General features: G+C 42.0%; 1 long non-coding RNA gene across 27 annotated transcripts in view; it reads right to left on the bottom strand.

The window, feature by feature from the left end:
• LOC141577225 (uncharacterized) overlaps positions 1 to 12,313 on the bottom strand; it is a 276,443-nt gene that overhangs the window by 238,138 nt on the left and 25,992 nt on the right. The window lies entirely within an intron of this gene.

Raw genomic sequence — 12,313 nt, 5'->3', positions numbered from 1 at the left:
GACCAGCATTTATAGCTGAGGGCTTGGGTCATTGCTGTGCAATGAACAGAGTGCTATCTAAAACCTCAAATATGCAAGCAAGGCATTGTCTCTGCTTTTTATGGCAAGGAGACAGGAGTGAGGATGCACAGGTGATTGCTTGAAAACAGTTACTAAGCACACTTTTTCTTCTTAAAGTTGACGTGCGTCTGGTGTCTGTTAAATTTGTTAACCCAATCATGGGCTATCACATGCAACCATTATGGAGAACACCCTAGGATGACAAATCCTGGCTCTGGGTCTTTTCCTGCCAGCTTCGGCCATTCCAGCAGGGTCTAGACACATCCCTGAATAACTATCCCACAGAACCACCCAGACTCTTAACTCCTGGTGCTTGGAACTTAATTTTAGCTCTACACAACTTAACGGAGAAAAGTTTCAGAAACAATAGATATTATATTCTTTTTATATCTCATCATAGAACTAATTTTTCTGATTGCTCTAAGCTGCTTCTACTTGGTAAATCACCTAATTCTGCAGGTGAATTCAGTACTTTCCATTGCGCATAACTAGACAGCCTGGGCCCTCTGACTTCTATTGGTCAAATAAATTCCTATGCACCTAATTGTTTTCATTTTTCATCAAATTCAGCCTGGAGGTGAGGGAGTGTCACTCTGTTCCTCAGCCCACCCTCTTCTCTATACTCTTCAGCAACTCAGGCCTCCTGAATACAAAACGTAGCATCTGTTTCCCTTGATCTACACTTTCCACAAACGCAACAGGAAACATCAGCCTAGAGAATGAATTCAACACAAATGTTAAAACAAAAATCTACAAACATGAAGCAACTCCATCTCCGAATCATGATACACAATGACATGAAATTAAGGGTGTCAGGTACAAAGCACGCGTGGGCCTGACCACCTCATTTCTATTCTTCAAAGGAAGGAAGGTTTTCATGTTTTTTATTATCATTCTTTGTCATTGTTTCTGATTAAGCCAAAAAATAGTTTATGAAATAATTAAGCACTGCAATAACAGATTTTCGCTGTATCAATTACAGAAGGCATTCAGAGGGGATAGGAAAACCCACCTATGTAAAAAATGCAAAATTTCTTCCCCTGTTAAGAACACGTATACAAAATGCAACAGAGAATTCAAATTCATGTGGAGAGGAGCAAAAGCCACAGAATCAAACAAAGTCAGTACTATGAGTCAATTCAAAATTCACTGGACAAACATGCTCAATGCATTCAAAGAATTTTAAAGGCACACTGCAAACCATTCACTTAATGATCTACAGGCTAGAGGAAGCATTTTCCTCTTTAAAAGACAACAGAAATCAATAGGTTGCCCCACCAAACGAGGACCAAACAACAATCAGGTTTTTAACAGTTCTGATAAATCAGCATGTTCGAAACATCAAAATCCAGAAATTTTAAACATTCATTCACACCACAATGAAACAAGCACTTAAAAAAAAGAAAAACAATAACCCGAAGAAACTAAGCACAATTTTCATGTACCTGGATCATTGGGAACTTCTTGTAACGCTGGAAGAAATAACAGGCTATAGCCTTTTACTTAAAAAATAAAACTACATTTAAAGATAACTGCTAAAACACATTTCATCATTCTTGTTGCCTTGAAAAATCCGAGGCACTCGTATCTGATCAGAAAGGCAATTCTGAGTAATAGTATGTTACAATTCAGTGCCAGTTTGCTTTAGTAGAAAAAAGAAAAGCTACTGTTTCTCATCCTGCACAAAGTGTAAAGAACCTTCCTGCCTCTATCTCCTCCTATTTTCTAAGCTCATTCTCCCCAACCCTTCTGAAACAAGTATGAGAACCTTTTATTCCCACCAATATGCCAAATGACAAAAGAGTATCAATTTATTTGTATAAATATATGCCTACAACTTGAACTGGAAGAGAAAGGTATCAGAAGGCTATATGGAACTTATTTCTACCTTCCTGAAATCACACACACACACACACACGTTCACAGAGACACAGACATGTACACACTGAATTACTGCGCAATTCACAAGCTGAGGACTTCCAATTTATAGAAGATAACTTTGTAGTTAGTTTAAAATACAAAACTGTCAGCTTTTGAAAGCCTTCATCATCTGCTAAATCATCCAAATATCAACGAGACCCAATTAGCCTTCTCTGTAGAATATAATTTTCGATGATGTCAAAACAGACCCTAAGTAGTGGATCCAAGACTCGTGTTTATCACTACCTATGATCGTTTTTAAACACATAAACAGATTCAGAAAGTATGTCCCAACAACATTTATTCTTATTGAAATAGCATATGTATTCAATTGTCTATACAGAAAATAGGTCCCATGATGGTGTTTAAGAGCTATTTTGTGTATTGAAATATTTATTTTTAAGTTCAGACAAGGAGGGTTTGTATTACTCAGTTGTAGAACACCTGCTTAGCATGCACAATCTGTTGGCTTCAGTCTCCATTACCTTCATAAAAATAAATAAAAATAAGTGCTTATTTAAAAATAAGAATAAATTTATAAAAAGAGTAAATGCAGACTAAAAACCACTGCAATCTAGGAGCCATAATTTTAATAAAAAAACAAGAGTTTCTATCAAATATTCACTATATGACAATCACAGAGACAACCACAAATCGCCCCTGACAACCATCAAGTGTGATTCTCAGCAACCCTAATAAGGAGACACCGAAGAGAAACCCAGCATTGCGGATGAAGAAACGGAGCTTGGAGGAGCCAGGGACGCTGACCGTCCTGCTCCCCGTGACATCACGTCATCCCAGGATGAGCGCTGACATAGCTGCACTGAGGGGACCCCCAGCTGTACGGAAACTTGGTGCACTGGGGAGTCCCAGAAAACACTCAAAACTGTTCAGTGAAGACCCAGCTCAAATATATTACATTGTGCCACATCCTTTAAACAGGGAACATGACTGAGACCTTTTTGATGCCTCCGTGTCCTTTCGGCCATTATCAATTATTTGCCCTCTCAGCATGCCCAGTCATGAATTGGACCCCATATGAAGTGCACTCAGATGGCAGAGCTTTTAAAGCTGTTTTATGAAGTTTGTAAGACTCTATGCCTCACACAGGCGGTCATCCATGACTTCTCACCGGTGTGGATGTACCACATGAAATCACACCTTTCTGCTTTTTAAAATCCCTCCATGTAATCCAGACTTTTCAACAGCAAAGAAGCAGCTCAACCAGAAACAGTGGATAGCTTTTCACCAAATGGACTCGAACAGCCCATCGGACTACCTGGAAGCCTTTTTTTTCTATTAAACCCACTTCCAAGGACTTCATCATTTTCTGATTGGTGGACTTGGCCTCTGACTGGCCTACTCTGAGAGCTCCCAGCCTCACATCCGGGGGTGGGAGAGGACCCTGATGTTCGGGGAAATCAGTGCGGAAGGCGGAAATCTTCCACCCAGGTCCGCACGGGTAGAAGTGCCACAATGTGCTCAGAATATATACCGTCAGCAACTCTGGGCTCCTATGGACTGATGTCACATTAACCAAACTCATGAGAGACTGATGCAAGAAAACCAGAAATTAAATTTATTAATGTAACAGGAGATGTGAAACTACGAACCAGACTGAAATATCAGAGTTCAACTATGAGTACAGATTCTCCTCAACGGCCCAATCACGGGCAGGCAGTCACATGGCAACCATGGACTGAAGCAGAGCAGGAAGGGTTTCTAGATTAACTCAATGGACTAAATTTCTGTTATACGAACAGATCTGCTGCCCAGAAGACATTTAACGCCAATCACGGTGCACTGTCCGTGGACAGTGGCTGAGACACGTCTGTGAGCACCTGTGTAACTCTCCTTCCCCTGTCCTTTCTGGGCTAAGTGATGCACAGAGGTACAGAGATCCAGGGATGCAGATACCTCTAAACACCCAAAGCCCATCCCTGGGAGCCTGGAAACCAGACAGCCAGGGTTTAAATACCACCTCTGCCACTTACTAGCTCTGTGACCTTGGCCAACTTACTTACTCTCTCCGTGCCTCAATTTCCACATTGTAAACCTGGGATAACAATGAAATCTCCCTTACTCACTTGTTGTGAAGATTGAAGGATTCATTTCTGTAAAACGCTCAGAAAAGGATGTAGCACATGTTTGGTGCTCAACAAATGTGAATTTAATAAGAAAGTGATTTACAAGTCTCCCTACTAATCATCTTCTGTGTTTCATGGCTAGTCTGAGTCCCAAAGGAAATCCTTATTTCCCCTCTTATCAACTCTTGGGGAGCACACTTCTCTTGCATCTCACCACCTGTTTAAACTGAGAGAAGGGATGCCTCCTCCACACTCCTCTGGTCCATGGAGAGTGCTTCCCCCTTCACACCCCTGACCCCTGGCCAACGGCTAGCACTCTTCCCAATAACAGATTGAGGTGTGAGTCCGGAGAGACAAGCAGGGCATATGAAACCTTTCCTTTCCCTCCAGTGTTGGCCACCCTTCGGAAGCACCCGGGATGCTTAGCTCCATGGCAGGGAAGCCCTGTGCAGGATGGGGCAGATCATCTTAAGGGAAGGCTCGCTGTGTCCCAGAGCTAACTGGGACTGCGTGAGTCTATAATTCTGGGACACAGTATCATGACACGCATTTTCCCACAGCCCTGAATTTTATGGAGAACGTGGCTTCATCAGTAATAAAGGAGACATTTATCGCCTGTCTGTTCTTCTGTGTCATCTCTCAGTTGGCTGCTGTAGAAAACATGTGTATAAGTATTGGGTCCACTTAAGCCCCAATATATATGAAGTACCAAAAAATTCTGTGGCTTAACATTGGTTCAGGGCGACTGTGTAACGGTCCTGACTTTGCTGATGCTAAATAATGGGTATAGGAACTATGGAACCTCCTCAAATATCTTTCAATATAAAACCAGCTTTTCTTATTTTCCTGTTTCTTAGTAATTGCCAAAGACTGTAAAATGATGGCTTCATACAAAACAGGAGCTAAACTTTATGAGCCCTTTGACATTCCCACTGTGCTAAACAATTTACATAATTTCTAATTCTCACAATTCTGCAAAGCATATACGAGCATCCCCATCTCACAGACGAGGGAGAAACTCAGAACAAACTGACTCAGGCTCACGTGGCTCAGTGGCAGCGCGTGCATGCAAACACAAGTCAAATCAATACACCCCTTCTTCTATGTACAAAATCACCTCCCACCAAATGACACACAGCGGCTGGGTCAATACTCAGGGAACTCAGTACACTTTTCAGCTTTATGGTGCTCAAGAGGCCGCTTCTAGCTGCTTTATAAAATCCCGGCTCACTGGTTGCTAACACTGGAATAAAAGACCGATTTTGCCATTGTTTGCACAGCAAGTCTGAAATGTTCACAGCGAGGTGACAGAATAAAACAAAGATATAAGCAGAATAATTTTTCCAGGTAGACAGACATAATGGACATTGTGCTATTCTGAAGCACTAAGCAAAGGAATCAAAGCAAAAAAATAATTGTTAAGTCTTTTACAAACAGGAAAATTAAGACTGTATGAAGGTGCAACAGCGCCTCCTATGGCTAAAAAGACCTTCCAGGTTGCCGGGAAAGATGCAACACAAAAATTGCCTGTGGAATCAGAAACAAGAATCAGATAACTAAAAGCTTATGTAGCACATACTGCAGTTTGCTTCGGGGAAGGGAGGGGTATTCAGTATTTAATCTGACATTGCTAATACTCTTGAATATAAACAAAAGACACAGGCTCATGGAAACTCATCCTAGAAGAGGAAATAATCCAGTCCAGCCACTTCATTTTACAGGAGGGGAGACTGAGATCTGGGATCTGTCCTTCCGGCAATCAGCAGCAAAGCTCTCTCTCCTAGGCCTCATGTCATGCACTGTAGCAAAAACCAACAGAACTGTACTAGACCTCTATTCATAAAAGTCACGTCTGTATTTTTCCAACAGTAGGTAATCTAAGTATCTTGCAAAATACTTCTCAAAGAGCCAGGAAATCATACAGGTGTATTGAAATACAAAAACATTTATTTGCACATTAAAACAGCATGAGCTTTATTCTATTAAAAAAAGTGACATGTCAAATCAATGTTTTGATATTTTAAAACCTATTAAGCATGCAGAAAAATAAATCAAAATTTCTTTAATCACAAAAGAAAGAAGCTTATTCCCTTAAAATGTTCAATGTGGATTTTTCTACACTTAATAGTTCTGGTCAGATTTCTACGAATTTAAATGTCTGAGTGGATGGTTACACGGCAACATGAATTCTGAGTTGTAACAACACATTCTGTGTAAGTAATCTTCAAGGCCGTCTGCTTAAGGTGATTTAACTAGTCCCTGTCTCACTAGAATGATACAGATTTCATTAAACCTTCATACTGCACACACACACAAAACACTGAATACTTGTTACTTTAAGCCATATTCATATATACATATATATGCATATTGAATATGCATCAGAAACAAGCCACCCTCTTTAGTATTCAGAGTTAATCCTTCTAAACTATCTGTCCTTGTGACAGCATATTTTTACTAAGCAGCTCTTGGGTGCTTCGTATACAAGGCGTCTACATCTCACAGTCAAACAAGGTAAAAGGCATCACTCAAATTTCACAAATGAGGAAATGTACTTAAGCCATGAAAACAACTTACATATTCATCATCAGGAAAGAAAAGAGTAAAGATTTTACTTACAATATTCACTGACAAAACTTTCCTCCATACTAAGACTACATAGAACCAATTCAGTCTTTGTAAATTTTTCTGTCAATAAGCACCACTAGAGAAAAACAAGCAACATCATTAGCAATGGTTGGACTTTCAAAGCCCACTCCTATTTTACACTATATTCATTTTTAATGTTTTGTTTTAGTGTTTATAGGGCACTAAAATAAAAAAAAAATAAACTTTTTAATTCATTGCCTGAGAATGCAACATTTGTGAAAACGTACAATTTCAATTTATGCCACTCTGTCTCACATTCTCACTGGTGTCTCTCCTTTGAAGGCTTCATCTACCTGAGACCACTAAAATCGTTCATTTATGGACTCACAGGAGTTCGGGAAACCACTCAACACGGGGCTGATCAGAGGAGCCATTGAGAAAGCATCCTGTGCAGCCTGGGTTCCAGCCCTGAGTCTGCCAGCGCCAGCTGTGTGAGATTTTGGACAAGCTGCCCCATATCTCAATCCCTCAGCTGCAAAAAAGGAGACACTGATACCTACCCTTAAACACCTGCTATGAGGTAAAACATGAGGAAAGCATTTTAGCCTTAGGGAGGTGTCCACTCAGAGCAAGCTTGGTCATTATGATGATGAGGATTACTTTTAATAAGTTAAGGCAGACAAAAAATTAGAAATCACCATAAAGGAGAAACATTTTATGTCAATGAGCATTTCCTTTTGAATGGATTGCAGAAAGTTTTATAGAATTTTTTCATAAACCAAATTTTGTCCACTAATTATAGATTTACAGGTTCATGGACATGTCTCCAGAAAAAGAATTAGAGGCCTCTAACCTCTGAATACTAAGAAAGAAAAGTTTAAGAAAAATCAGGGTGGAGATTATACCTCACTTGAGAGAGTATGTGCTCAGCATGCATGAGAACCTCAGTTCAGACACCAGTAACTCCATTTAAAGACTTTTTTTTCAAGAAATGGAGAATTAAATAAAAAAGATGGAGGAATACAGAATTTTTTTAGAAACTCAAATCAGATTAAAGATGGGGGAAAAATATCCATTTCTCATAGGAAATCTTGAGAACTATGTAAACCTGATCTGAGTTGTCTAATCTTTTAACATTATTCATGAATTCCTATTACCAAGTCTTAAAACTGCCTGATAACCCACAGTGGTGATACTGATCATAACAGCTGCCAACACGGATCGAGCTCCGGCTAGGATTGCTCTGTTCGGCCATCTCGGCCCCTGAGGCCTCACCAGGCTGAGAGCACTAAATTTTGTCATTCATGAGCATTTCATGTGAGTCCTCCCTTTGTGCTCCTCACTCTCCCCTCACCAGCCCCTCTGAGGGAAGCACTGTTATCATCTTCCCCACCCGCAGGTAAGGCCACTGAGGCACAGAGACTAAACCTGCTCCAGGACACATCGGCATTAAAGGACGTCTATATTTCTGCTGTATTACAATTGACAGAGGAATCTGAGATATCAATTCAAGGGAGACTGTTAAATAATCAAGTCTGTCAGGTCTTCACCTCAAAGAGCAGATACTATAGATTCCTGATGTAGGATGAGGCTGCCGCCACAAACTGACTCAGCTTGAAATTAATATCCAAGATGAAGCAGCGGATACACGTAAATATTCACGATTGTCAACTCCGCTCTCGGGTCTGGGCCCTTCAATGCCTGAACGGGGGTGAATACCCCACCCCTGTCAGGGATGGAAGCGCGGCTCTTCCCAGTGTCACCCAGGCTTCACGGGCTGTTTCTCCCCACAGGCTGTCCTCAACGATTAAAAATCTCTCAAGATTTTTACACCATGCAAAATTGAAAGACATTTCTGCAGATGGAGCACATTCTCAGGCTTAAAAATTTTTTGCTTACACTCAGCAAGGGGTAAAATAACACATGACTCTGCAAAGTCTCTGAGCCTCACCACTCACAGGAGTAGAATGGCCTCAGCACAAGATGACTCTTCACGGATGAGAACAAAATAAAGCCGCCCCCAACCACAGGCACTCCCACAGACAGCGCTCAGCAGTCTTCTGCACACTCACGGTTGTGCAGCCCTCACCACCATCTATTTCCAGAACACTTCATCACCCCAGAAGAACACCCCTGCCACTAGCAGTCACTCCCCAACCCCTCTCCACCCAGCCCCTTGCAACCATCACCTGCTCTCTGCCTCTGCATGTGCCTATTCTGAGCATTTCAGATCACTCAAGTCAACAATATGTGGCCGTTTGTGTCTGCTTCCTTTCACTTAACGTGCTGTTATGAAGGCTCGTCCATGTTGAAGTGGTATCAGCATCTCTCTTTTTTTTTTTGAAAGTGTTAAAGTTTATTAGAAGTTGGTAAGTACTATCAAAAAGAGTAGAGAGGAACATAAGTGATTGGGTTTCAAAGAGAAAAGGGCGGGTTGAGCAGTCAGGGTGGACTTCCCAGAGCAGGTGGCCTTTTTCATATTCCCCTTTATTTATTTTTTCTTTTTTATTCACTCTTACATCTGAATAATGTTCCACTACATGGAGATACTACATTCTGTTCATTCATTCAGCAGCTATGTACGGACGAGGTCCAGAAGAATGAGTGTAAGAGGTGACTAGGCAGGGATGGCATTTAAGCAAAGGGCAAGATGTGCTTCAAAAAAAAAAAATAAAGCCAACAAACAGAGGCACAAGGAAATTCAGCGTGTTTCTGAGAAAGTGCATGCTTGCTTCAGCATGACTGCCGTGCAGGGCTGGGGGGGGTGGGGAGTGACAAGAGTCACAATGAGGGAGTCATCTGAGAATATTCCCCATTCAAGCAGCTCAGCCATTTCTCCTCCTTCATCCTGTATTTTAGAGCCATTTTTTATAGGTTTTCTATTTCAAGTAACAGTACTTTGTTACACATCTGATCATCTGCATCAGATCACCTTACCTCCAAGGCACAGAAAGTCATTCACTGACTGGAGCAGCTCCAAGACATAAAGGTGATGGACCAGGGAGTCCTGCAGCATCCCGGCCTGCAGGCACAAACCCCCACATGTTCCATGGTGATGTCCGGAAAGTAAAATGCATGGAAATATCTCACTGCTTGTGCACGATATCTGCCCCCGAATTACCCCAAAATCATGCTGGCAAAGCACTACTGAGCCCTCTCACTACAAAAAAAAAAAAAAAAAAAAAAGATAGAAAGAGAGAGAACAGAAAAGAAAAGAATAAATCTAAGTAGGCAAATTTAGGGTCTTCCATTGAAAACCAACAAGCATCACTGCCAGTATCTCAGCTGGAATGGTCCTGTCTTCAAAAACCACTGCACAGTTACATTGCAAACGTGATAGACATATATGTATTCCACGTAGATGATATTACAGTAGGATTTTTCTTTTCGAAATTTGCAGTTGCAACATTAACACAAGAGAGTTTATGTTTCAGCTTTAAAAAAATCAATTATCTTCCACTTTCTTAATTTTGAACCTATTATTATTTTATAAAGGGTGCTATGCTGCAAATTATAAACCAACTGTTTGGCTTCTGCCAACAAGAACTTTATGACTTCACTATTTCAGAGCAAGATTTAATGATGCTTTGAGAAGTGGGGCCTGGGGCGCTCACTAACAGCTCTTTAAATACTGACAAGGATGTGCTATTTAAGTAATGCAAAGGCTCTAACTCTACATTAACTCAGAATCCAAAGAAACTACACCAAAGCCTTATTTTATCATTTTTAAATTTTGCTATTCTTTTGAATATTAAATTTCTTAAAATATAAGATTTTTTTTTGAGAAAGACAGCAGCTGTATTAAATTTCCTCTCACCAAGAAACAATCTTTATCAAGAATAAATACCCCTATGGAAATCCAAAAGATGGGACGTTTCTAGTTAAGTGAACATGCAGATCTCAACACAAGCCTAAATCCTATCAGATCTCACTCGAACGAGCTCAACAAAGTCCTGGACTACCCTGAAACTTAGCTCTTCTGTTCCAAATGTTGGCTGAGCTAAGATCATCACACAAGGCAGGGAAGAAGAGAAAAGTCCACCTGGCTGCATCCGTTTTCTTCCAGCCACAAGGTGCCGCTAGGGGGTCCCCGTTATTAAGCCCACCCCATGAGGAAATCCGGCATCCACACTGCACCTGCCGTCCCCAAGCAGCCCCGACGCCCCTCTCCCACTGGTGGCCCCCCAGTCTGTCAATGGTCTTCTAATCACCCTCCCAGTTGGTGGCAATCTCCCCCTCTTCCCCGCTTCACACACACACACACACACACAGCCAGTACAGCATTCCCAAAGCACAAATTTGATTAGGTTACCCCCACTTCAAACCCTTCAGAGGCTCCCTGGTAGAGTTCTAGCCCCACCCCCGACACTGCTCGCCCAGCCTCACCTCAGTACCCAGGTCCCCAATGATCTCAAGTGCCCCCTGACCTGCTGCTACTTCCCACTTGCCTCCAGGCTAATTTTGACGGTTTGTCAAGGAAGCCTTCCTTCCATCGAACCTCTGCACTTTGGGTTAGGTGCCCCTGCTGTGTTCCTAGAACATTCTACGCTAAGACAACTTCTGAAACTGCTAAGCTCTCAAGAAGCAATACATTTTGCTTACTACTGTGAGTCCACCTTCTCTCCCCTGGACACTCAGAATTGCATGTGTTATGAATAAATGAATGAAGGGGTGGGTCTCAAATGGACGGGCAGTGCTGCTCTCGCCCACCCGACCCCTTCTTTCTGCAGAACATCAGAAGCAAAACCTGGAGTATCTCTCCTGAGGGTCACTTTCTGCGGACACCCTTCACTGCCTCTTCTGTGTCAGTTCTAGTACAAAACCAAGCTCCTCCAAAGCCCTCCATCCCTAGGCCCACTGCAGGGTCCTTCCAAGCAGGGGCACCCTCCACCCTGGACCACAAGTGCACTCTCCCCGAGTCCCCACCCCACAAGCCTCCAGGCCTCTACCCGGGCTGCTCCTGCCACCTGAGTCACCCTCTTGATTCCTTCTCCTGGCTGACTCTTACTCTGCCCTCATAACTGAATGTAGAGCCCATTTCTTCAAGGAAGCCCTATCTGATGATGTCCTTTAGCTCTTGGCTGGGCTGACTCTACAGCAGGACTGCTTGGCGATCAACTGGTGTTTGTCCACCTGCTCCTCGGATACCATGACCTCTTGGAGGCCACGTGGGAAAAAGGAGTGAGACAACTAGAGGGGTGGGAAGAGCAAAAAGCTAAATCACAGCCAAAGTCCCAGATTCAAGGATTCTGTCTCAGAAGAAAAGAATAAAATGTTTCATACGTATGTCATTTGGCTATGAGTTTTGTGGCTCATGGAAAGCAAGAGGTTGGTGTTCTAGTCTAAAATCCAAGTTACATGCAAAGAAATGTACATATTCATATCCAAAGGAAACCAGAGCTGCTCAACAACAGTTTGCAGTTAAAATCAAAGGAACTTTGATAAAGGCAATCTATCTCTCTCTCTCTCTTTTTTTTTTTTGTATCATATAGTTGTAGAAATATTTGTGTATCTAAGTGATGGCTACAGCCTATGATTCTGCACTGGAGTGTTTGGGGCTGAGGAAGCCCAGATTACATGCACTGTGTAAATACAATCACACCAACACACTGACAGGTGCCCTAGTGGCTGAGCTGAAGTTCCAAAGCAGACAACCT

The sequence above is a fragment of the Camelus bactrianus genome, chromosome 3, assembly GCF_048773025.1.
Source record: "Camelus bactrianus isolate YW-2024 breed Bactrian camel chromosome 3, ASM4877302v1, whole genome shotgun sequence".
Classification (NCBI taxonomy): Eukaryota; Metazoa; Chordata; class Mammalia; order Artiodactyla; family Camelidae; genus Camelus; species Camelus bactrianus.
Note: the sequence above shows the minus strand (reverse complement) of the source record. Positions and strands in the feature narration are given on the sequence as shown.